We start from the raw sequence: 26,568 nt of genomic DNA, 5'->3' as shown, positions 1-26,568 counted from the left end.
TGATACTCCTTGGCTATATCTTAATTCCCAGGCCCATATGAAATTTGCGGCGGCGTAGTGTATATTATGTATATTACCACAAAGGCACAAACTTGTGCATGCTATTTGCCCTATTGTTTTTTTGTGTTTCATGCTCTTTTATGCACAGGTACATTACATTTCTTGTTCTGGTCCAATTGCTTTTTGTATACTCCAGATGTATTTTCATTATTGTAGCGTGTGTTTTTTGGTTCCTTTACTAAATTATGAAATGTATTAATGAAGAGTGCTTCTTCAAGAAACATAGATTTACCGGAAATTTGCCTAAGCCTCCTCTCAGTGTTCTACACACTGATTGATCACTATTTCTGTCCTATTAAAATTACATGTATTCAGCACTCCCCTTGTTGTGCCGTTCTTCTGAACAATAAAAAAAATAGAACAAAAGACAAAATAATTACAAATATAACAAAAAACACAAATACAAAAACATGTATTAAGCACTGGAGAAAATCTAATGACCCATCTAATGTACTCCCAAAGCCCAATCAACACAAAAATGCCGAAATCTATGCACCTTCAATTTGCATAGACTTTTACATTCTTTTGGGTTCTTTGAATCCCAAGGTGTATCCTAGGGAAATATACACATAGCATAGATTTATGTAAGTATTTCTAGTTCCCAAAACTTACAACAGTAAATCGTCCACAGTACGGTAATTCGAAATTTGCTTAAGTGTGCATTTATTGCTTAATCTTTTGACCTTTTCTCCATCATTCACAAACACCCTGTGTGTGTTTGGGGAAATGTATCACCCCGGATGCATATTTACCTCAAACATTAATAGAACTAATACTTGGTGAATAGGATGGAAACAAAACGTATAAGAATAATTGTGAATAATTGCAACATTAAACATTGTGTGGCGTTTCCAAATATTCCAGGTGGTCATAGCAATTCAGAAAGTTCCCTTCCCCTTCGCCTAGCAAGACTTCAAAGTGCCAAAAAGTCTATCTGTTTGATAGATTTTCTGCTTTAGCAAGTAGATTTAGTGTTTTAAAAATTCCACAAATCCTGATTTTGTAGATCAGGATTTGAATGTAAAGATTTGGTAGTTGATAGTTAGTTACTCTGACAAATTTGGGTTGGTTGATCCCAGAGCAATCAGAGGATACTAGACCCCAACTGTGAAAACGGGGTTCTTTTTCCAGTGAACTCCTGGGGCCGCCATATTGTGTAGTCTTAAAATGGGAACCAAGTACCCCTTCGACCACTTGACGTTTAGGGTAAGGAGGCAGAGCAGTCAAAGTCTTAATTAGATGGGTATTATGGACTAGAACCTATGAACACATCAAAGCAACAGACAAAACTCAATAAGTCAAAGTTCAGTTTGTGCTTTTTCTTTTAAAAAGAAAAACACTTTTTAGACACAACAAACATAATATTATGCACAAGATTTCTAATATATACAAAATGGTATGTGGAAAACCAATGGAAACACCCTCTAAAGAGCCTCACAATCTTAATGGGGTGTACATTACAAGAAGGTCACAGTGGCTATCTAACCCCTTAAATACAGAGTAGGTCTGAGTAACCTTCAAACAGTTTGTGTTCCAAAAACCCATAAATTGACAGTAGCCTTAAAAAGACAGTCTATTGAAAATCTTGGGACGTTCAATTAAAAAACAATTGACCTTTTGTCATAGGGGTTTCACAATGCGTTCAAGAATAAAATGTGGACACTTCAAAATTGATGAACAGTTGTTACCATAATTACAAAAATATTTTTCTGTTTGCTATTGAAAAAGCCATGTATTGATTTTGGAACACTTTCAAAAATTAGGATTGCAAAAAAGTTTGCATGTAAAGAAAAGACCACCAAAACGTAAAGTCTATCCTGTGAGCAACTTAAATACAGGCTCAGCTTCTCCGACGGTCACTGACGTAATACCACAGCAAACTTAAGGTGAATTTTTTAAGTAGGTGCAGTTTTAGTGGGATCTGCAATACTCCCGGCAGCTCATCCTAGTGCATACTTTATCATTTTGACTGAATTCCTGTCCTCCTGGGGAACCAGAGACAGATAATATACACATTTTGAGCCTTAAGGCTTGCACCTTTGGCCCTGGGCAATTTCCCTTTGATGAACTTTCACTTACCACAAGTTTGTTTCCCCTTACTTTTAACATTTTGATGATTCCCTTTGTTTTCTCATTGCTTTACAGGATACCCTCTGTCCTCCTGGAGCATCCAGTGACCTTACCCATTGAACCATATGGTCATCCACAGGCTGCATGGCACTGAGTGACTCCCATCCACATAGAACACAGCAATATGAGCTAATAGGGGAAGACCGCTGCCTTCCACCCGTTTGCACTGATATCGCAAAGTGGGGGTGTGGGTACTGAGCAAGGTGGCCTAGATCACCTTTATAGTCTTCTCAGAGGGCTATGAGAAAAAAGCCCAGAGCTCCACAGACAGGGATAGCATTGCAGGAGTCCCCCACCTCGAGTAGCTAACAGGCCTCATGCCCACCATGGGTATTTAAAAGATCCTAGATCTTAGAATGTGATGATACATCAAGACACCCAGTGCTGCCTTGCCTAGCCCAGAGAAGACCAACTGGTTTTATTGTCAATAACTCCGGACTCAGTTGATCAATTTCAATAGGTTTTCATTCAGGGGCTCCTCTTGACATGGGCTCTTGTGAGACCTCCTGTCTCCTAAAATGTTAGGGTTGGCTTCTGGTTAATTATTTTACAGACCATGATGCTGCTGCCTTCTTTCTTTCAGAAACATCTTGCAATATAGCGCGGACCTGCACTTATATCCAGTACTGGTTGTACCCCACTATCCCCCAGGCAAACCACTTTCCCTCCTTGCACTGTCACATGACCCTCAGGGCTTCAGCCACTTGCAGTGTGCGTATGTGTCCAGAAGCAGCTTGCAGTATCAACTCCTAGATTTCTTTTTAATAGGTGTTCTACATCATACTGTGAACGTCTAAGCTCAATACCAACTTACTAACTAGAGACAGTAAACCTGGTGGTCTGGAACTCATGACCCACTTGTGCACTACATGAGGACGGTGTATTCTGGGCTACAATCTGTCCTGTGAGTGTGACAGGAATATTTATTGTTAATGCCTCCCACATTTCTTTTCACCATGAATAGACATATTCAAGAATGCACAGTAGGCCTATATCATGTGATTTAATTAAAATCAACATCTTTGTGTAGTACAAATAATGTGTATAGTTGTAATTATAAAAATAAACAAAATAATAGCAATTAAAGTGATTAGTATACAAAATATTAAACAGAGTTGCAATACTGTAATGGTGTTTCAGAATGTCCTTGCAACGAAAAAACAGAACCAGTCTCTATTCTCCAAAGCCTCCCTTCTTGCGTCCAGCTAAGCTTTCTTGGCACCAAACTGGCCTGAACGACTTTCTAATTTGGCCTCTCACTCTCATATCTATGCAGAATAATAGACATGTTTGTTGTTTATTGAGAAGGTTGTCCTCTGTCTCTGTACTCAGGACGTTCTGGGATAGCCAACAAGCCGATATGGCCAGGATGGCTCCAAGATACCCCATTTGGCCTTCCTAAAGGAGATTTAGAGCTGTCCTTGCCCAAAATATGTCTCACAGAAAGCCGCAGATTTCCTCTCTGCCTTACACTTGCCTGTGCCCACCTTAAATACACTTTTCTGATTGTTTTGAAAAGGACAGGCCTCACATTAAATGATGACTAAAGCAAAAGCTATTATATTCATTTTCTGGCACCTTCATATAATTCTAAAATGCATTACAAATCATGTGAAAGCATTAATGAATAACTGGTGTACTATCAAACTATAATAAAACAAACGTCATACATTATACGTATGCAAAGTATACCAAATCCAGCATGCATTTATAGATGACAAATGTGCACCTAAATAAATGAACATGTGAAATATCACAAACGCAATGGGGGTACGCAGTGGGGGTACATGAGCAGCAAATGTTAAGGTTACGTCACTGGGATACCTTCAACAGACCAGTGGACCAAAGTCCAAAGTGTACTCCTTAACTTTAGGATTCTCAGCAGATCTATTAACTACTGGTTCATAGAAGGAGGCAATTAATATAGTGCCACATTCTCTAAAGACAGAGGCAAACAAAAGTCACAGGACAAAAAGCCTAGAGTGGGTCCCATGCCCTCCAAAGAGGGTTCCTTTTGGTGTCTAGGTCTGTGTTCCTCATTCTGCTTTTCACCTATTCTTCCATATGCAAGGGTCTAAAGTAGAAGTGAAGAATTTTGGAAAATGGGCGTCCCTGACCAATTCACAGGTGCTACTCCGTTCATTCATCACTAACTAGTACATTCAGGAGAGAGACACTTGCTGTCCAATCCCTGGCACAGCATTCTAGGAAAAACAAAGACTGGAGCATGAAGGGAAATTTCAAAATACATCTCCTCTGAACAAGCTCCCCCTACTCAGTTCTGGGTTCTTCCCACCAAGACTTCAAAGAATGCCTCCCCCCAGTGGTGACTGGAACCAGATGTCCATGCGCCCTCCCTTTGTCTGATGTATGACATCCTGTTAGTACTTGTCAGGGAGCTGCAACTAATTCACTTATGCAGATTTCCCCCCTGACTCCTTCATCTGCCAAGAGAATGAGGTACCTGTTATTCCAGAGGAAGATCTGAACTGCCATTTGGACAGCAGAGCAATGAAATGGCTGAGTGGGGTAGCTCAGAGCTTGGATTCCATTAAGTCTGGCTCATGACACTATCTTCAGCTTTAAAAATTCGTAAACAAATGCATATATAGTAAAACTAATCCTGAATACATTCCGGTGTCAGAAATTGATTCAGAAAGGCATGTTAATTACTTTATTACCTTGTGCCAATCAAAAATTATATTTTCAGCACACTTTAGCCAAAGTGTAAAAGCAAACCAATTGAAATTAAAGGCCTTAGGAAGCCATAAACAATTCGATATGGATCTCATCTGCATCATTGGTATGTTTTTGGAGATGCCAGGCTGACTCAGACCCTGTTTTAAAAGGCAGGCACTGACAGTTGAAATTGCAGCTGAAAACCATTTGTTAAGTGATGCACGAAAGGTCACTGCACTAAATATGATGTATCACAGATTATGTTAGGATAAAGATAAGAAAATAAATTAAGCATACTACAGCAATGCAGTTTTGTAATAATAAAAGTCAAAGTCACTCCTTTATTTTCTTATCTTTCTTTTTCTTTTTCTCATTTTGATGGACGTAATGTATGATGGTCGCCCCCTAATCGTGTGCAGGCCACTGACTGTCTCAAGGATGCCAAGTAATACTGTTGTATAATAAAGAAAGAAAAGATAAATATACATATAAATGTGAGGCGTAAATGAAAAATTTTTTACACTACGTTTCTCTAGTAACCAGATTTCATGAGGGTACAGCACATTAGTACTGGTCATATGACAACACTCAGAGCAACACTGCAAATGTGCTAGTGCTAGTACATGTGTGAAAATCCAGCAAACGCCAAAAATGGATGTTGGAAAGACAGGATATTAGTTTGTTTTGACAGCATGCCATTGGTAGAGTGCATGATTTGTTATATTATTTTTTTTTTGTTTAGGAAATTTGTATTAATCATTTTTAGATAGAAGACAATACATATATCATAAATGATGGGAAAAATTACATATCAATAAGGATTACAAAACATATGTACCAAGAAATAAGTAAAATTGAGAAGAGTAAAAAGAAAGGGAAAGAGGAAATATCAGGGGAAGAGAAAAGAAAGTGGAATGAAAGGAAAGAAAAGAAAGAAAGAAGGAAAGGAGAAGAAAGAGAGAACAGGATTGTGCATGTGGAAACAATATAAAGCAGTCAAATAGGAGAGTTGAAAGAAAGATAAGAGGTGAAGGGGAGCCAGAGGAGATCGGATTTGATTTTTAGGGGAAGAGAAGAGGATGAAGCAATAGCGATCCTATGTTCATCACAAATATAATTCCACCAAGTATGAACAGAAAGCTTAGAATTATCTTTCCAACGCGACAAAATAACTTTAAATGCAAGAGCAATAAACAGGTCCAACAATCTCATAGAAGAGGAAACAATATCAATATCAGTTGACAAAGATCCTAAAAAAACATTTTGTAGAGATAACGTGGCGGAGCAACAACATTGGCATGCAAATATTCCAAACCTTATTCCAAAATGACAAAGCAGGGGAACATTCATATAATTGATGTTTAAGTGTCCCAGTTTCTTAAAGCATGACCAACAAAGCGGAGAGGAAGTTTGGGAAAACTTATGAATACTAACAGGGGTAATAATAACTCTATGATATATGAAAAATAAAGATTGAGTAATACGAGCAGCAAAGGATGCTTTAAACAGTTTGGACCATAAACGATCCCACAACGAAACGGAGAGGGAGACACCAAGGTCAGTTTCCCAAGCAGTCTCTAAAGTTGATTTAGGTCTATCCTTAACAGTTGTTAACAAAATTGAATAATCAAGGGAAGCCTTAGGTTGATGAGTAGAGAATAAGGGGTATAGCGGAGAAATAGGGACAAAAGAGGGAAACACATCAGGTATTGAGAGAGAAGATAGGTGAGACTGAATGGCGGACATTATAATGGTGTATTCATTTATAAATGAGGAAGGTAAATTAAAGAAATTTTGCATTTCCGGAAATGGAATGATAGATCCATCGACAAAAAATTGATGTACGAACAAAATATTCTTTTCCTTCCAGTGCTTAAAATAAAACGATTTACCTTTGTATCGAAGGAATTTGTTATACCACACAACAGATGATAAAAAACATTGTAAAGGAGAAAGATTGGAAGAAAAAACATTGTGTAACACTGTTTGGGAGTATTTTAAAATAGGGTATTTAGTTGAAAAAGAACAATTTGACATAAAAACAGCCTGTTGAAATGAAAAATCTTTCAAGAGAGAGCGTTCTAGGAGAACCCATTTAGGAACAGGGCTATCTGTGAAGTCATAAGCCAAGGAAAAGGATTGTTTAATCTGGAAGGCGGAGTGGTATGTTTTAAAATTGGGAAATCAAACCCCACCTTCAGTTTCAGGACAAATCAACTTATGTAAGGCAAATCGAGGATGTTTATCATTCCATAAAAATGTAGTACAAATAGAGTTTACACAGGAAAAATATGAATTAGGAATTTTGAAGGGGAGCATGGAGACAGTATAAAGAACATGGGGGGTGACCATCATTTTAATTGTATCTAATCTACCCCACCAGGAAAGAAATAAGGGGGACCAAATTTGAAGGAGGGATTGAAGTTTCTTTAAGAGGGAATCAAAAGTAAATTTGAGGGTATCAACCATGGAAGATGAGAACCATATTCTAAGGTATTTGATTTTGGAAGGACACCATGTAAAATCAGTATTATTAAACATGTATTGATAGCAGATCGAATTCAGGGGTAAAACTTCCGTTTTGGATAGGTTGAGCTTATATCCCGATATAGAGGAATATAACCGAACCTCATCCAGGAAATGTGGAAGGGAAGATTCAGGGTTAGACATATATACCAGCACATCATCCGCATAAGCAGACAATTTAGTTTCAGTGGAGGAGAGTTTAAAGCCAGTAATCTGAGGATTTGAACGAATTCTTTCTAAAAAAGGCTCCAAACATAAAATGAATAATAAAGGGGAGAGAGGGCAACCTTGTCGTGTGCCTCTAGATAAAGAAAAAAATTTGGAAAATTGATTATTAACAAAAATACTGGCCCGGGGTGCCGAATGAAGGAGTTTAACCAAGGAGATAAAAGAGGGACCAAAGCCAAACCATTGTAGGGTGCGGAACATGAACTGCCAGTTAATACGGTCAAAAGCTTTTTCAGCATCTAGGGACAATGCTGCCAAGGGAACCTTAAGAGTTTTACTATGTGCAATGATATTGGAGAACACACGAGCATTGTCAGCAGCAAGTCTACCTTTCACAAACCCCACTTGGTCAGTTTTAATTAGACGGGGAATAACGGAGTCAAGACGTGAAGCCAGGATTTTAGCAAAAATTTTACAGTCATAATTAATTAAAGATATAGGGCGATAATTTGTACACTGTGAATGATCCTTGTCAGGTTTGGGAATTATGATAATTAGTGCATCCAAAAAGGACCCAGAAGCCTTAGCATCTGAAATAAAGGAGTTAAACAATTGAAGGAGTTTTGGTGCAAAAAAGGTATGAAAAGAAGAATAAAACTCAACAGGAAGGCCATCAGGGCCAGGGGCCTTTGATTTTTTTGAGAGAATTATTAGCCCTAGTTACTTCCTGGAGAGTAATCTCTCCTACCAGTTGCGCAAAGTCATCTGGAAGGGAAGGGGGGGATGGTAGGCCTTCAAAAAAAGACGCTAAGTTTACATCAGAAGGGTGCGTATCATCAGTATATAAGGAGTGGTAATAATTATGGAATACATCAGCAATATCTTCATCCGACTGAACAAGTTTATTTATAGATTCGTTAAAAATAGGACCTACATTTTTACGTTCCGATTTGATTTTTAAATAATTTGCCAGCATTGTCCCCGCTTTATTCTGGCCACCATGGAGTTTAGATTTGATTTTGAGGAGAATGTTACAGTCTTCATTTGTGATAATTTTGTTGAGATTCGTTTTGGCAAGGATTAATTCCTGTAGGGAAGAGGAGGATTTAGAGGAAAAATAAAAATGTTCAAGTCGCTTAATTTCTTGAAGCTGATATTCATATTTTTTCCTATTAAGTTTCTTTTTCTTAGAGACATAAGATATAGTAAATGCTCGAAAAGCAGCCTTAAAAGCATCCCAATTATTAGGTATGGAGGTATCAGAGGGATTATTGAAAGAGAAGAATTCAATAAAAAACTCCACACTTTCTTTCATAAAAACAGTGTCAGACAAAAGGAAGGAATTAAATTTCCAACGACTAAAATGTGGGAGAGATCAAGTGTAGTGGAAACAGGAGCATGGTCGGAGATAAATATGGAACCTATTGTAGATTTTTGAAGGGAAGGGAGGAGAGATTTACTAACCATGATGTAGTCAATCCTCGAGCGGGTGTGATGCACATTAGAAAAAAAAGTATATTCTAGTAAATCAGGATTACATATTTTCCATGAGTCATATAAAGGACGCGAGGCAATGGCAGATTGAAAGCTCTTATGAGATTTGTCAGGTTGGAATTTACTGGAGGATAATCTGTCTGAAAATGGATCTAACCATTGGTTAAAATCACCAGCAATAACAAAGTCAGGACAGTCTATGGACGAAATCAGGGACTTCATATCTTTCCAAAATTTGGGATCGGGACGCACCGGTCCATATATGTTCAGCAATACCATTGTCTTGTTTTGGATGCTAACCTTATCCAATGCCCAGCGCCCTTCCTCGTCATTCTGAGAGGAAACAATCTGAACGTTTAAAGCGTTATGAAATAAAATGACAACCCGCCCTTTTTTATGAATAGCAGGAGAAAACACAACTTGACCCATCCACTGCCTTTTTAGCTTACGAGATTCAACATCAGAGCAATGCGTTTCTTGAAGAAAAACAACCTGTGAATGAAGTTTAGATAAATGAGACAATACCTTTTGACGCTTGACTGGGTGACCAAGACCTTGTACGTTCCACGAAACGAAATTACACATGATGGTAGGATGAAAGGATGGGTAACACACGGAGCAGACACAAAGCAAGGAGGTGAATACAAAAAGAGAAAAAACAGAAAAGTAAGTTACATGAGAAGGGAACTCCCAACACACGCAGATCATTGAGACAACATACACCTGGAAACATATAGAATAACGCCATGAAGAAAAAAATTAAAAGTAGAACCACTTAGGAATAGAGTAGTACAGAAAGAGGGAGAAGAGGCAAAGAAGCCAAGAAAAAGAATGTACAGAGATAGGAGAGGAAGAAGGGGAAGAAAGGAAGAAAGAAAACAAAAGAGTAGACAGATCAAGGCACAGGAGCCTGATCGGAGAAAAAGAGAACAACCAAGACATCTAGGGCGAGGACACGCCAGAGAGGGGACACAACACCACGAGTTGCCAAGGAAAGGACATAAAACAGGAAAAAGGAAAAGGGTGTAAGAGCGGAACCTCAAGAGAAGGAACAAAGACAGGAATAAAAGATCAAGGGAAGCCAAAATGTAGACAAGCAGAACCCCATTGAAGGGTCAGACGAAAAAAAGCATTAGTTAGCAGTGTCCATATTTGAAGGAGAGACACTCTGTAGGTAAGAGCGTAGCGTTTGTGGATCATCAAATGTTCGGGAATGGCCATTATGTGTGATCTTGCAGAAGCAAGGATGCAGTATCCCATATTGAATGTTCAGCTGTCTCATCATAGGGCGGAGATTCAGGAATTCCTTGCGTCGAGCGTTAGTGGCAGTCGAAAGATCCTGTGAGATAAAAATGTTATGACCAGACCATTGAAGACGCCGTTTGATCCTGGCAGCTTTCAGGACAGTCATCAACTCTGTGAACTCTAAGAAAAGCAAGATGATGCCACGAGGCTTGGTGGAATTGGAGTTTATACGGCCTAGACGGTGAGCTCTCTGTATATTGAGTGGGTGAGACGCAGGTTGAAGATCCAAAAGTTCCTGTAAAAATTTACGTATGAAAGACACCATGTCTGGACCCTCCAAATTTTCCAGAACACCATAAACACGAAGGTTATTTCTCCGATTGCGATTTTCCAAGTCTTCCGTGTGTAGTTTGAGTTTGTGGATTTCTTGTTCCAGTAACGGGATTTTAGCTGAGGCGTCCTGAAAATCGCTCACTCTTTGTTCTAAATTCACAACTTTGCTCTACATAATGACCCAACGCTCCTCAATCTGCTCAAGCTTTTCATTGGTGGCGGTCATGAACGGTTGAAGACCACGCACCTCCTCCATGATAGAATCCAAGACAGTGTTTGATGAAGACTGAATGGGGGAAGGCGAGTGATTTTTAGGCCGCTTTGGCTTGGCACCAGAGTGGGATAGTTTTGGAGTAGGCGAGTCATTGGCCACGCTGAAAATGTGGAAGGTTGCCAACAAGCGCCACAAAAGTGAGCAGATTGAGGTATAGAATACGAAAAGCTGCAAGTGCCTATAATTCCGACGTGGTCGTGCTCAGAGGTGGCAAACAGCAGGGGGTATACACAAAATGAGCAAAGCAGACAGTAGAAGCTGAGGTAAATGCACACAAAATACTCGAAAAAAACCTATCAAGGCACTGTGGTGGGAGACCACCTATACATGTCGCATTTATGCATTAATATGGATCATGAACCTTCATATGGGGCATCTGCATGAGCCAGCACAAGAATAATTACCAGCCAATAAGGCAAACTTCACTGTAAAATACAATGCAACACTATTAAGATGATGTAAACAGGCTGCTCCGTAAATTTCAGCATTCCTAAAATGGCGGCCGTAATTCCTGTCAGAGAAGAATAGTAGGATGCTGGAAAGACAATGGGAAGTAGCAATCAGCAAAGAACTCGGAGGATCCTGCCAAACTGATATTAAAGAGGCAATGCGACGCTGCCCTGCAGAGTTAGAAGCAATTAATGAGAAGCAGTATGGTGTGGACGGAGAAACACACAGACGCGGGCTCAGCGGCCAAAATGGCGGCCGCCCGCATCTCAGGAGAGGCACAAATTACCGTAATAGTCTTTTCCCTGCATGAAGGCATTCCGCAGCGGGTTCCTCGTGATCACCGCATCTTCCGCTGACACTGCTACCGAAACAGCCGTCCGAAGAACGTCGAAAATAGCCCTCACGACATCCGCGTGTCGAGTCCGTAGCGGACCTCACAGGGAAGCCGTCCTCTCCTGATAGCGCGTAAGCCACGCCCCCTCATGATTTGTTATATTATGAGAAAAAGGTAAATGGCAAGAGGTGGGGAATAGGGCAACATGTTTACGATTGATGTGTTAACCCCTTCAGTGCTGGCCGCATTCAGCGGACGTCGCGTGCACTACCTCGGTAGTGCTGCGCACGTCCGTTGAACGTTCCGGCCCCGCCCGCGCAATAGAACGTTCCGCACAAGCGCGGAACGTTCAGCGCAGCAGAGGGGTTAAAGGTATGATGGTATATATAGTATTATTGGAAGTCTATCATAGTTCATAAACTGTGTCTGGGGAGTCAGGGATGCAAGCCATGGGCCTGTTACAACATAACCACAATAAGGAACTTTCTTGGGATTGGAACAAACGACAATACACTCAAGAGTGGGTAACAGAACTACAAATAAAATGACGAGAAAGCGATGCACTAGCACCTGGTCAAGTTATAGACACTCTTTTATCTTTGCCTCACATTCATATGTATATTTCCCTCTTCTTTCTTTATTATACAACTATATAAAAAGCCCCAGGGTTGTGTGCCATTGGGGGCAAAACACGTGTTGGTTACTCATTGCATATAATGCCCATCGAAATGAGAAAAAGAAAGACAAGAAAAAAGAGGAGCGAATTTTATTTAAAAAAATATTACAAAATGGTACTAAGGTACATATGCTTATATTTTTTCTTATCTTTATCTTGACATAATCCGAGATAAAACATATTCACTGTACTGACATTTCCTGCATTAGTTAACAGATGATTATAATCCTTGAAGGTTTGGAACTGCCCACGTAGAGGCAATGTAAGCACACAGCCACTTAATATAAGGATTGTTTAAGAGGTGTTGGCTCCCATGAATCATCTCTGTTTCTAGTAAAACTTGCAGATCAAAAGTATTATAGTAATAGCTTATAGCATGTGAGACTCCATGAGGTAAACACAGACAGAAGAAGTTTAAAAATAAGAATCTGCTTCCCTACACATACATTTGCAAAAGGTTTCAAGAAGTGGCCATCATTCCCATTCACACAGTGCCATAGGCCTTTGGGATGCTAGCAAAATCAAGGGAAGACATTACGTTTATTTACTTAAGAAACCGGACTTGGTGCTATATAGAGGTTTTGTTCTGCTTACACTATATCCTGGAAATAGTGGGCTTCCCCTTGTCACATACATATTTTTATATCACTCTTTCTGGGTTTTGTGTTCACAATAAATTAAAATAATAGGATATTTACATATGTCACTGTTTCATCTTCATGTAGACAATAATATCTGCCTTTATTTCATTAAAATGAGCTAGTTTACTAGTGCATTGGTTGAAACTTAAGGTGGATGTCTCCTGCCTACATGCTGTGCTTTTACTCATTTAAGTTCCTGCACATAATACAAAATCTCCACCACCAGCCTACACCATGGGTAAAATCCCCTTATGTCTCACTACCTTAAACCACAAATATGCCACCACTTGCGATGAGAGTTTTTATAAAACTTTAACTAACAATATTATTATTAGAGTTTACAAAACGTCCCCTTCTTACCACGCCCATGTGGTTCTTCATGATTGTATTGACAATAAGAGGACGTCGACCTGCAGTTACAATGCTTACACCTGAAAAATGGAATATGGTCATTTAAAATATGGGAGAGCATGTATGCAAATGGGATAACATGTAGGTACCCTGTTGAATCTAAGACAACATTAAAATATTTGTGTTAACTTGAAAAAAACGTAAATAGCTATGTCTTACAGCATTGTGACAAAAAATTATGTCATCAATCCCTAAATTAGGTTTCTAAATGTTAGATATCTCATCTTGTGCATACTAAATGAAATACAGAGAGAGGTGAGAGGGTCAAAGGACAGGGAGGGGAGCACTCCTCATGTAGGTCCGGTAACCAGGAGACTATACAGCTACCAAGTGATGCTTGGATTAAGGTTTGTCAGCTCTTCTTGGAAGTGTAAGAGGAGTGGTCTGTGTGGATAGAAATTCACATAGTGCAGAACAGGCGAAGCCAATACAATACAAAAACAATATGTGTACTTACTAAAAATTACATTTTGCACTCATGATCTTGCGGATTTAACAAGTATTTACACTGACGAATAGGTGCAAAAAGACATTTTCAATGACCCATCAATACGATAACAATATTTGCACTAAATGAAAGTAATAATTTGCACTTGTCGGTCAATGCAAATGCCAGTCACAAATGAAACATGTCTCATTCAGGGGTACACTGCATGACATTTGATGCCTAGTTATAGAAAGTGGTTCCAAATTATTATTCAAATAAAAGTGGAATTTCTCATAACCTTTTCTTCTCCATATGGTTTTACATTTACTTTGAGGTATGTCAATATTTTGTTTCTGATATAAATGGACGGGAAACAATATTACCAACGAGGTGTTCACCATGCGTGCCATTTCAACACGAGCGTTACTATGTTTGCCTTTACCACGCATATGCTTATACCACACGTATTCCTTTACAACGATTTCTGTTGTAAAGGTATGTAAAGGCATATGCGTGGTAAAGGCCGTCAGCGGTCTAGCACTGGAGCGAGTGGGCAGGGGGTGGGAGATGATGGAGACTTCCTGCGGATGACAATTGAAGGAACAGTGGCTTGGGATTTAGGGCTTACAGTGGGGGGGCAGGGTATTTTACAGGGCTGAGGACCTAGTTTTAGGGCTCAGGGTGAGTGGTCGGGACAGTTTTTAGAGCTGGGGTAGGGGTTGTTTTTACGACTGGAGGCCGGGTTTCAGGACTCAGGATGGGGGAGGTCGGGGTATTTCTTAGGACTGAGGCCAGTTTTAGGGCAGGGTGCTGGGGTGTTTTTAGGGCTGGGGTAGGGGTAGTTTTTAGGGCTGGGGCCGTGTTTTACGGCTCAGAATGGGGGGATTTGTGGTAGGTTTAGGGCAGGGTGCTGGGAAGTTTTTAGGGATGGTTTGGGGTAGCTTTTAGGTCTAGGGTCGAGTGTACTAATCATGCCTTTACAGAGAAATTCGTTTTAAAGGTAAAGGAATGCGTGGTTAAGAAATGCTTGATAAAGACACAGTCGCAGTTATGACCGTGTTGTTAAGGCATGCAAAGTAATCACATGCGTTATTCGGACATACAACCTAAACTGACAAATCCGGCTTCGAACTGCATTCATTGTTTTGCATTCATGCCAGCTTTTCACCTTTTGTAGCTCAGGAGAAGTTGTTTTCCAATGACTTTACAAATAAACCCCAAGTGACATATAAAGAAATGCCTTCCTGAAGCCCGTTACAACTCGAAATGGTAATTTGTGCAATGAAAGGACTGGGAATAGAAGCAAAGGGAATGACAAATTAAAGGGTTCGACGTGTCTAACTTGAGAAGACGTTAATTATAATAATTACAAATAATCAGCAAGGTTATTTTGGAAAAAAGTCATATTTATATGCATAGTGTCCCTGAAAGATACGCGTTCATTGAAATTACCATGCATTGAATTCTCTGGCATGTTGACTGCGATGTTTTTATCTTGGGGAAGATGCATTCACATCACTGTAAAGAAAAGGCATCTGACAATCTAAAAACAAACATTGAAAGCAAATTGCAAAATGTGAGGTTTTCTGTCGAAGTACTAAGCACGTAAAAATGTAAGTAATGTGGGTGTCTAAAAACAAATGCTTCCCAATAAATTGCCTTTCGCCAAGATCTAAAGGCTTTCGTCCTCCTCTGACATATACACAGACACACGAACACGCACACACACACTAGACGCACTCACTTTTTAAAGGGTTATAGACTTTGCTCAGACCAATGTTGTTTTAGAGAGAATGACAGTTGTTTTCAGGTTTATAGTACATACATATCTAAAAGGATTATAGGCAAAAATAAATAGTGTTCTATAAATTATCCCCTAATATGGGAAAAACTATGGTCCATCATCTTTGTCGTAGTGCTTATTTTATCTGACACAAGACTGTACCTATGAGACAGGTACAAACAAGCAATGGCAAAGACACTAGCTTTGCCTACGTTATACACAGAAGTACTTCAATGGTTGGTGAGTTGTAGGTGTAGTTGTATGGATACGTGGGTGAATGTAAGACTAAATCACAGTTGGATGAATGCATGATTGCAAAGATGGATGAATGAATATGTTACTACATGGATAATTACTTTCTTCTGCACACAAATCATTACATTGATTCCCGCCCAGAGATCATTTTTATTCCTCTTTTCCTCACCAGACATATATTTATCCAGTTTCCTTTCTACCCCATCAAATCGCTTTCCCCGCTTACTATTTCCTCTTCTTATCCCACTGCCAACAATCTTTACAGCACTCATCAACATGGACAGATTAGCCTCTGTTGCAACAGTCCTTACCCATGTCTTGAATTTCGTGATGCCAACTCTCCATAAGCATTTTTTCTGGATCCTCATTCCCAATATCTATACGCCACGAGAATACACATGACCATGCTAGCCTTCCTATGGCAATGCTGTTATCTGAATGAGGGGAGTTGTCCCCAAACTATGTGCTTCAACCACCTCATAATAAAGAAGTAAAACTATTGTGCACATTGTAATTTTAGTCTGTGAGCCATTGCACATGAAAAGTTGTGCCATGTAACAACAACTCTTTTTGAGGTTTGCAATCATCTTTGTTGATTCCCTTTATTGGAGAGCACCATTCTTCTTTCTAGTCCTGTGCTCTAAAGCCTGCACGCACTGCTCTTGTCAATGTTAGCACATTATCTCAAGATGATCATGTCTTAACATTTTCCAAACTATTCAAGCCTTTAAAAGTGCACAGTTTAGCCTGATGTTACAAACATCCTTATGATTATTTTGGGAGCTGGGATGCATGATGCATCCCGAAATCTATGTTTTAAAATACACCTTGTTACCAGATTGTTGCAATTTTGTAGATCTGTGAATTAAAAAACAGCCGAGGTTTACCAACCCGAGAAGATGCATGAACTGAATCGACCTTGCCAGAATTCGGACTTATGAATGGATTGCCATAGAACATGTTAGTCACATCATGTTAGCCACAACTCCTTAACTCGCCATTTTAGTAGTCAATCAATCAAGCAGTTTTTGTACAGTGCTGCTAATCACTCGTGAGGGTATCCAAGTGCTAGATGCTAGGTTGCTGGGCTCAGTCGAAAATCCAGGACATGAATTCCTCCAGTAATGGTAATGTCCGGAGGTGAAGGGGAAGGCCATTCCAAGACTTGGAGAAGAGGTAGGAGAAGAAATAGCCTCCACTGTGGCCTTGGTGGATGTACTGTGTCTGTGCGAGGGTGGCAGAACGAAAATCTCTGGATTGTTGGTTGAAGTTCAGGAGGTGGTTTAGTATGCTGGTCCTAGGTCCTGGAGGGCTTTGTAGGCATGTATCCATAGTTTGTATCAGCATCTTCAGTGGAGCTTCCTGAAGTTTGGAGTGATGTGGGTCAGTTTGGGCAGGTTGAGAATGAGTCTGGCTGCTGAGTACTGTAGCGTCTGGAGTCTGATTATGGGTTCTGTGGTGTCCTGCGTACAGTGCGCGTCTGTAGTCCAGCTGGCTCGTGACTAGGGCTTGAGTGATGGTTTCCTTGTTCCAATGGGCAGCCATTTAAAGATTCTTAAGAGCATGCGGAGAGTGTGGAGGCAGGCAGAGGAGACTGCGTTGATCTGTGATTTCATGGTGAGCTTGCTGTCCAGAAGGATGCTGAGGTAGCGGGTGTAGTCTGTTGATGTATGAGTGGATCCGAGTTTGACGGGCCGCCAGGTGACATTCCTAGGGGAGGAGTTGTTGCCACAGATCAGCACTTCGGTCTTGACAGTGTTGAGCTTCAGACAGTTGGTCTTCATCCAGTCGGCGTCATTCTTCATGTAGATCTAGAAATTGATCGTCATGATGGCGGGGTCTGCTAAGAGTGAAAGGATGAATTGGATATTGTCGGTGTAGGATATTATATGGAGATTGTGGGTTCTGACAATTTCGGCAAGAGGTGTCATGTAGGTGTTGATGAGGGTGGGGCTGAAGAATGAACCTTGAGAGATGTCACAGATGGTGCTCTTGGGTCCTGAGGCGAAGGGAGGTAGGCAGATTTTCTAAGTTCGCCCCATGTGGAACGCTGTGATTCCACTTCCAATGCCCGTAATACTGCGGGAACGTAGTATGGCCCGATCTGCTACCCCTGCCCGATTGCCACTCATAAGATGGAATACAATGAGTGAACAAATGAGCACTGGGGAGAGGGTGGGAAAGAAAACAGGGAAAAGGGACTTCTTCTACCCAAGTCGAGCTTCAGACTGCCTCCACGTGTCTGCACCTATAAAACAAGGTACAGCATTACACCTCTGCCATACTCCTTATAACACACCCCTCCACCTTAGACCATGACCATGCCATCTCCAAGAACAAATAACCTCCTTACCCTTAATGGATACTGGTGGCGTTTTGTGGAGGAGTCCATACAGCAAATACTGTTCTTCAAATTCGTATTCCGAGATGAGTTTAAGGAACAGGTAACCAAACTCCCAACCCTCTCAGACTACTAGGAAGGGGGAAAAAGTCAACCAAGTGACAGAAAAACCCCCCGTTGGTACGTAGACATATATATATAAAAAGGACCAGGGAGCGAGGAGACTACACAATAAAGGAAAGGGTTCTCCGGGACGCGATCCTTGTGGTAACTCTGGAAATACACCCAAGTGCTGCACAACGATGCGGATAGTGTCCAAAATATCGCGGAAGTAGCTTGCGGGATTATCGCGTATCACCACACGCCTCCCGAGTCTTACAATGACAAGGTCTTTTGGTCCTCGGACTCCCAATGCCCGAAGGGGGAGCTGGAGCCCCAACACTCCCTTTCGAGTCCTGGACAGAGCAAAAACGGAAAGTTCCAAGGTACACCAGGGGAAAAGAAAGAACAAACGCTGGACCACAGGGAGGAAGGGAGGGACAACACGAACGCCGGATCAGGAAACCAGGAACAGGGAAAGGATGGAACAGGATGCCCACGAGCCCGTGAGGCCAAACACCCAGGACTTCACAGTTCCTCTGCCGTCGCGCTTCTGAGCAAGGACTTGAACTTGGGAGCAGAGAGGGGCCCCCCGCCATGGCAGTCAGGATGGATCTTGATTGAAACGGTGAACTATTATCAAGAGCTTCATTTGAAATTACTTCACTCAAGCGCTTTTACCACTGTTGCGAAATTTGAAATACAAATCTGTGACTTTTACAGTGTGAGAGTTTCCATGCTTTCCTATGAATAGAAAATCGAAATGTTGGTAGGAACATTAAATTACAGTGAAGGCCACTTCCAGTCCACATCCTGAGAACCCATAAGCAGCTTTGGGTTCGAAACGGGTTGACCCTGTGCTGAAGCAAGAATAATAATGGGCATTACAGGGAATGACTTATAGGATGTATTCCCCCTGATAATTCGACCCTCTGTACCAAGAGTCTCCAGTACAGCAAACAAGCAGGCCCAGTTTGAACTATTCATTGTCCGCTTGTTTATGTATATATCACATAAGGACTGGTGCCCTCTAAACTAAGTAGTTGGAGGCATTTCACTTTTCATATGGTGTCTTTGTTTGATACAGATGTTTTGTCATTTATTTGTATTATGTCTTTTTTTAAAATTGTTAATGTTCATGTATTGAAGGCGTAAAAAGTGTTACAACTGTGCTGTTTTTTGGATATGACGACATGCTTTGAAAAATGAAAAAGTAAAAAATGATGAAATGAAAATTGTGCTCACTTAGGATTTGTCTGCTAGGTGGGGTATGAGATTGCGAAAATAACCTATCTGGTCACCCTTTTGTTTAGCAAGTCTGAGTGGTCCAGGCCAGGTAGTGATAGGACCCAAGCCTTTTTGTTCAGTCTGTGATCCATCTGAGGGCATCTCCCTGGATCCTGATGTTGTGCAGTCTCTCCACATGTGTGTGGTGAGATATGGTGTCAGACGCTGCAGAGAAGTTGAGGAGGTTCAGGGCCGCCGATTCTTCCCTTCAAGGAGGTTGCGGATGTTAACAGTGTTGGTGATCAGGTCAATATCGATGTTGTGGTCGGCGCATTAACGAGATTGGGAGGCGTGGAGAAGGTTGTTTATCTCCAGGTGATCGGTGAACTGCTGCTTGATGGCCTTCTCAAGGACTTTGGTGGAAAATGGGAGCAGAGAGATGGGGTGGTAGTTCTGGAGTTCGTTGGAGTCAATGGAGGGTTTCTTGAGGAGGGGTATGACTTCTGAGTGTTTCTATTCATCAGGAAAGGTGGCTGTGAATATGGATGCGTTGAGGATGGTGGTGAGTTGGTGGCTGGTATCCTTGCTTCCGAGGTTGAAGAGACAGTGGAGGCAGGGGTCAGTGGGTTCTCCTGAGTGGATGGAGTTCATGATGGCTGTGGTGTTCTGTGTGGTGAGCTTATCCCATGCACTGAGTGGCTGGTCGGGGGTGGCATCCGTTGGAGTGAGGCGGCAGTAGATGGCAGATACCTTGTTGTGCAAATGGTACAGAGCATTGCAGAGTTCCTGTGAAGGGGAGGTCATATTCTCGGTAGCAGGAGAACTCTTTAATGATGCTGAAGAGTTCCTTAGTGTGGTTGGCACGTGCTTCGAGGCGGTTTGTTACAGCATCTTTTTATGCATCTGTGAAGCATTGGTGGTATTTGTCTCTGCTGATGTGTCATCTCCTTTCCAGTTGTTTGCAGCTGCATTTTATAGTCCTGAGTTCTGGTGTGTACCAGCTGGCTTGGTTGGTGAATCTTTAGGTCTTGGCTGGTTTGATAGGGGCAACAAGTCAGTGTCATTGGTTATCCAGCTGGTTAAGTTCTGCGCTGGCTGTTCCAGGTTCTCGATTACCTATTCAAGGTTGGTTGTGGGGTCGGGCTGGGTGGTTTTGAGGACGTCTGTCCATTAGGTCTGTGTCCCTTTGTTCCAGCTGCCGAAGGACGCGTTGGGGCGCATGGTGGCAGTGTACAGTGATTCTGCAATGGTGAGGTGGGTGATGGTGTGGTCGGTCCAGGTGAGTTCTGTGGCAAGGCTGTATTTGACTCTGGCACTGGCTGTGAAGATTGGGTCAAGAGCGTGTTCTGTGGGGGGGAGGAGCTACGCGCGCATCCAGGATGGCCGCGTGAGCACAGGGCTCCCGAGTCCCTCGCTAACCTCTGCATATATCCTGAAAGATATCCTGATTTTGCCTACGGGTTCTTGCAGATGAACCTCAGCTGACATCTTAGCTGTTTTCAAAATTTCATTTGGACTTCGGGAACCGTAGATACGCCGATTGGAGTTTTGGAGGCCCGCCCCACGGTGACACCGGGAGCTGGGGCACCAAGACGCCGGGGAGTAATCGAACAACAGCGGCCTGAGGGGTTTCCCATGTTGCCCTGAGTTGACTTTCGGTTTCGTTTCTGGGCCGCTGTCTTCTCTGATAGCGTGATTGCCTCGCTCCCCCATTGGGGCCCAGCCTAACTCTGCTGCCTGACTACACGCCAACTGTTCTGAGGGTTTGGGTGTTGGGCTGAGCTGCTGCTTCTGCCCTTTCAGCCCATCTTCGTACTTGCATTGGTCTCGGGGTGAGCGGCCATTTTCACCAGGTCTCGAGGGCCCCCTCGGGGCTCACCACTCAACATGACTACCAGGCCTGACAACGAGAAGCGGAAGACTAAAACGCCTCTACGCGGGGGACCGATTCAAACCAATGTCATGGATCACTAGACCCAACCCAAGGGGTCCCCCAGTGGTGCCAGTCGAGCTTTTGAGGGCCCCACTGACGATCCGACTGCGTTGGCTTAATTGACTTTGCAGGACGTCATGGGCGCCATTGTCAATATGCAGACTTCCATCGGTCAACAATACGAGGCTCTTGCTCTCAAAATAGACACTGTAGCAGTTGATGTTACTTTGATCAGAGCTGACTTGTCGAAGACCAATGAAAGGGTCAAGTCTCTGGACCTGAAGACTTCTAGCCTCACTACCGATGTCTCTGATCTGCAGACGGAAGTTGGACGCTTGCGTTCCTCCAACGATCTCATGGTCCATCGCCTGGAGGATTTTGAAAATAGGGCCCGGCGCAACAACATACGCCTTGTCGGGGTCCCTGAAACTTCTGGTGCCTCGGCAACTGATCTTCTCGTTGAAGACATCGTCTTGAAACACCTGGCCGCCACAGGCCTAAGCAAATTCTTTGCGGTGGAGCGTGCCCATCGAGTGCCGGGTGGAGAGCCGAAGTCGGGAGCCACGCCGAGACCTATCATCGCCAGGATCTTCAATTTTAGGGACAGAGACATCATCCTACAGGCCTCAAGAGTAAGTGGCCCCGTAAAATTCGAGAACACGACGGTGAGTTTCTACCCGGACTTCACGCAGCTTGTTCAGAGACAAAGGATGGGGTTTCAGGGAGTGAAACGAAGACTGAGGGACTTGGGTCTGAAATATGCAATGCTCTTTCCAACCAGGCTGCGTGTCGAATATGAAGACCGGACTTTCTTCTTTGATCGTCCAAATGGACTTAGTGACTGGCTGGATACCCTCCCCAAACAGACTGACTCAACCAGGCATCCGGGTGGAGCCGAGGGCGGCGTATCGGAACAAGAGTGACATTATGTTTCCTGATTTCTGAACATTCACGGATTATTCGGCTGGGTTCGATCTCTCTTCTATTGCTGTGTCTTATTTATATTCCCGAGGGTGGCGGGGGGAGTGGGACTCTTTCCTCCTCAGGGGTTTCTTTTAGAAAACTAGTTTAGTGATGGGGCGACAGGCACACTGCAAGTTGGGGTGGCTTTTGAGTCTAACGCAGGGGTGCAGGGTGGGGGGAGTTGTAATGGGTTCCTATTGGTGGGAGGTAGGGGGTTCTTGGGTGTTTGTGGGTTTCTTTCAAGGCAACGTATTGTATTTCTTCTTGATTAGGTCATTGTGTTCGTTGTGGGGTGGACTCTGCACATCTTTCCGGGATGGGGGTTAGTGGGTTGAAACTAATGTGTTGGAATGTCAATGGGTTGGGGGACAGGATAAAACGGGGTGTGGTGTTGCAGCTTCTGCGACGACTCACCCCCGCTATTGTGTTGTTGCAGGAAATGCATCTGGTTGGGAACACGTGCCATGCCATGAATCGGCGAGGGTATCGCCTTGTGGCACACTCTGGCTTCACCTCTGGTTCTAGGGGTGTGGGTATCCTCGTTAGGTCCTCCCTCCCCTTGGCAATTGATGCTGTGCTTCTTGACGATAGGAGGCGCTATGCCGCTCTCACTGGTAGATGGGAGGGGAGGACGGTCTCATTTGTCACTGTTTATGTCCCGCCGGGTCTACAGACCTCGACTTTTGCTGATCTTGGACGTGTAGTACTGGGGCTCCCTGAGGGCATTTTGGTGATAGGCGAAGACTTCAATTTGGTTGTCTCCCGTGCCATAGATCGCTACCCCCCCCCGGGATCTCCCCAAGTCGCAATCCTGGTTGAGTGGGTTCCTGGAGACACTTGGTCTGGTGGACTGTTGGAGGTTGCTGCACCCGGACCAGGCGCAATACAGCTTTCACTCTGGAGCACATGGCAGTCTGTCCAGACTCGACTATATTCTGCTGCCGGCGGTGCTGTCCTCCTCCATAGGGGAGGTGAGGCACCTCGCCCAGGGCATATCCGACCACTCCCCAGTCTGGCTTAGCATGGATATTACTATGAGTAATGAGGGACGGGTCGCCCCTATCAACCCCTGGTTTCTTCGCAATCCCAAGACCCGTACCGAATTGGTGAAGTCTTTTGATGATTATTTTGTAGAAAATGTGGGGTCTGTGTCATCTGCTGTATCGTTGTGGGAGGCGTTTAAGACTGTGATACGTGGGCAGGCTTTATCTTTGATCGCCACCGCCAAGAAAAGTAAGCATGAAGAGGTGGTCCGTCTGGAGGCGGAGATAACCGCACTGGAGAGTGACTTGGAGCGCGGAGTGTCCCGTGCCAAACTTCATTCCCTCAGCCTCAAACAATTAGATTATAAGGCCCTGGTTACTGATGCTGCGAAGGTCATGAGCATGAAACAGCAGGGCAGATTGTATGATGTTGGGGATAAGGCGGGTAAATTGATTGCGTGGCTGGACAAGAAAGAAAGGGCGGGTCGTGTAGTCCCTGTGATTGAGAACCTTGACGGAGTGTGCGTGACTGACCCGGCTGCGATTGTGGAATGCTTTGCGGAACACTTCCGAACTGTGTATGCTCCGGTCTCTGACAGACCGGAGGCTGACTCTCATTTGTTGCTTCGCGATATTACTTTGCCCTGCCTGTCTGCGGCTGACGGGGTCCTGATGGACGCGGTGCTGTCGGTTGATGAGGTGGCTACCGCCATTCGTTCAATCCGCTCTGGCAAGGCCATGGGTCCTAATGGTCTGCCCATTGAACTGTATAAATTGTGCCCAGACAAACTGGCTCCATATCTTCGTGATATGTTTCTAGAGTCCCGCGACTCTGGCTCCCTCCCACGTGACCAGCTTCTTGCTACTATCGTAGTGATCCACAAGGAAGGGAAGCCACGGGATCGCTGTTCATCTTATAGACCGATCTCGCTTCTAAACGCTGAACCAAAAATTCTGGCTAAGGTATTAGCTAACCGCCTGACGAACGTTATCAGCGATCTGGTCCACCCGGATCAGTCCGGTTTTATCCCGCACCGTAACACGGCGCTCAACCTGCGGCGCTTGCACGGTGTGCTCCATCGAGGGCGGCGTCTCTTCGTGAGCCGGCCATCTTGGCTTCCTTGGATGCTACGATGGCCTTCGATACTCTTGAGTGGCCTGATCTCTGGGCCGCTCATGCGAAATTCGGATTCGGCCCCGGGTTCATCGGCTGGGTGAAACTTTTGTACGTGGAGCCACTGGCGCAGGTGGTCGTGAATGGTCGGGTCTCAGCGTCTTTTGTTCTCGGGAGGGGCACGCGACAGGGCTGCCCGTTGTCACCACTGCTTTTCGCGCTCGCCCATGAGCCGCTGGCTGCCTGGTTGCGCTGGGAGCCCTCGCTTAAGGGGATCCAGTTGTCCCCTGACATTGAGGATCGCGTCTCGCTTTACGCAGATGATATTTTATTGTACCTTACGTCCCCTCGAAAATCTCTGAATGTTTTGTTCGATGTGCTCACTTCGTTTGGGAAAAATTCGGGCCTTGTTATCAACTGGGCTAAATCCTGTGTATATGTGCTCTCGGGCGGTCTTCCTTCCCTGCCTCGCAGATGCCCCATTCAGGTCTCTCCGACGGGCTTTAAGTACCTGGGGATTTTTATATCTTTAGACCCTGCGGCTCGCTACGAACATAATCTGCTCCCCCCCTCAAAGATTGAGATGTGACGTTGTGCGCTGGCGCGGGCTGCCGCTATCACCGCTCGGGCGCGCAGCCCTTTTTAAAATGATGGCCCTGCCGAGGTTTTTGTACGCGCTTCAGAATACGTTCGATGTTATTCCGGCGAGCTACTTTAGAGAGGTTGAGAGCCTGCATAGACGGTTAATTTGGGATGGACGTTCGCGTATTTCCCTCGCTAAACTCACTCTTCCATGGTACGATGGGGGTATAGCGTTGCCGGATATTAGGCGTTACTACTGGGCCTCGCAACTGATCAATCATGCGACATATGTGCCTGCTCCTAACCCGGCGTTCAAGATGGATAAGTATTTGCTACCGAGCAGGGACTACAGGAGGGCGCTTTACTCCAAGACAGCGGGCAAGGATTTATCTGGACCTACCAAGATTGCTGTACGCGTGTGGCATGCTGCGAATGCGTCGGTGGGCTGGGAAGATCGATTGACCCGTGCGACCCCCTTGTATGCTTCTGAACGGTTGGGATGTCTCTGTAAAACGAAAGGGTTTGAAAAATGGGATATGATTGGTATTAGCTGCGTGGGCGATCTTTGGGTCAAGGGCAAAATCAAGACCTTTTCGGCACTAAAGACAGAATATGAATTGAGTGACAGGGAATTCTTCCGGTATACACAGATTCATCATGCCTTGAGTTCGGTTCTCCCTGCGGGTATTGTCGTCCCCGAGTCCTCCCCCTTGAAGATAGGATCCTTCACGGTCACGTCCCTGACAGTACCATTTCCCTGATCTATAAGAAGTTGATCAACGCCCGAGTGGATCTGTTAGTGCGTCTCAGGGAGGTCTGGACCGGCGATGGTTTGGAGCTGGACGACGAGGATTGGCAGGCTGCACTATCCTCACCTAAAGAGGTCGCGATTCCTGCCCGTCTCCGTTTCGTTCAGCTCAAAATCTTACATCGTGTATATGTTACTGGTCCGCACTTGATTCGCTTGGGTTATTCCTCAGACGGGTTATGTAGGCGTGGTTGTGGGATGCTTGGAACTTTCCTTCATATACTTTGGGAGTGTCCGGAAGTGGTGCAGTTCTGGAATAATGTGCATGCAGTGCTGGGTAGAGTCACGGGGGTGGTGCTGCAGCCCGAGGCCAGGCGCTGTCTGTTGAATGTGTGGGAGCCGAATGATTATAGTGTGGCCCAGACGCAATGGGCGACCCTTGGGAATATGATTGCCAAAAGGGATGTAGGGCAGTTGTGGGGTTCCCAGCGCCCGCCCACGGTATCGGTGTGGAAGGAGAATATGGACTGGTGTATGTTCAGAGAGAAGACTGTGTATGTGGCGCGGGGCAAACCTAGAAAATGGAATAGTATCTGGAGCCAATGGAACGCATACCGTGGAAATCTATGTGCGCCCCCGTTTGTGGACAATCCCGAAGTCCCTCTGTCCCCCTGATCCGGCATTCCATGTAT

At 43.8% G+C, this 26,568-nt stretch overlaps 1 protein-coding gene across 2 annotated transcripts in view; it reads left to right on the top strand.

Annotated features, from left to right (window-relative positions):
• The window catches only part of NRK (Nik related kinase), a 1,020,485-nt gene that overhangs the window by 500,397 nt on the left and 493,520 nt on the right, over positions 1 to 26,568 (top strand). The window lies entirely within an intron of this gene.

The sequence above is a fragment of the Lissotriton helveticus genome, chromosome 4_1 (assembly GCF_964261635.1).
Source record: "Lissotriton helveticus chromosome 4_1, aLisHel1.1, whole genome shotgun sequence".
NCBI lineage: Eukaryota > Metazoa > Chordata > Amphibia > Caudata > Salamandridae > Lissotriton > Lissotriton helveticus.
This window is presented reverse-complemented; position numbering and strand designations above follow the sequence as displayed.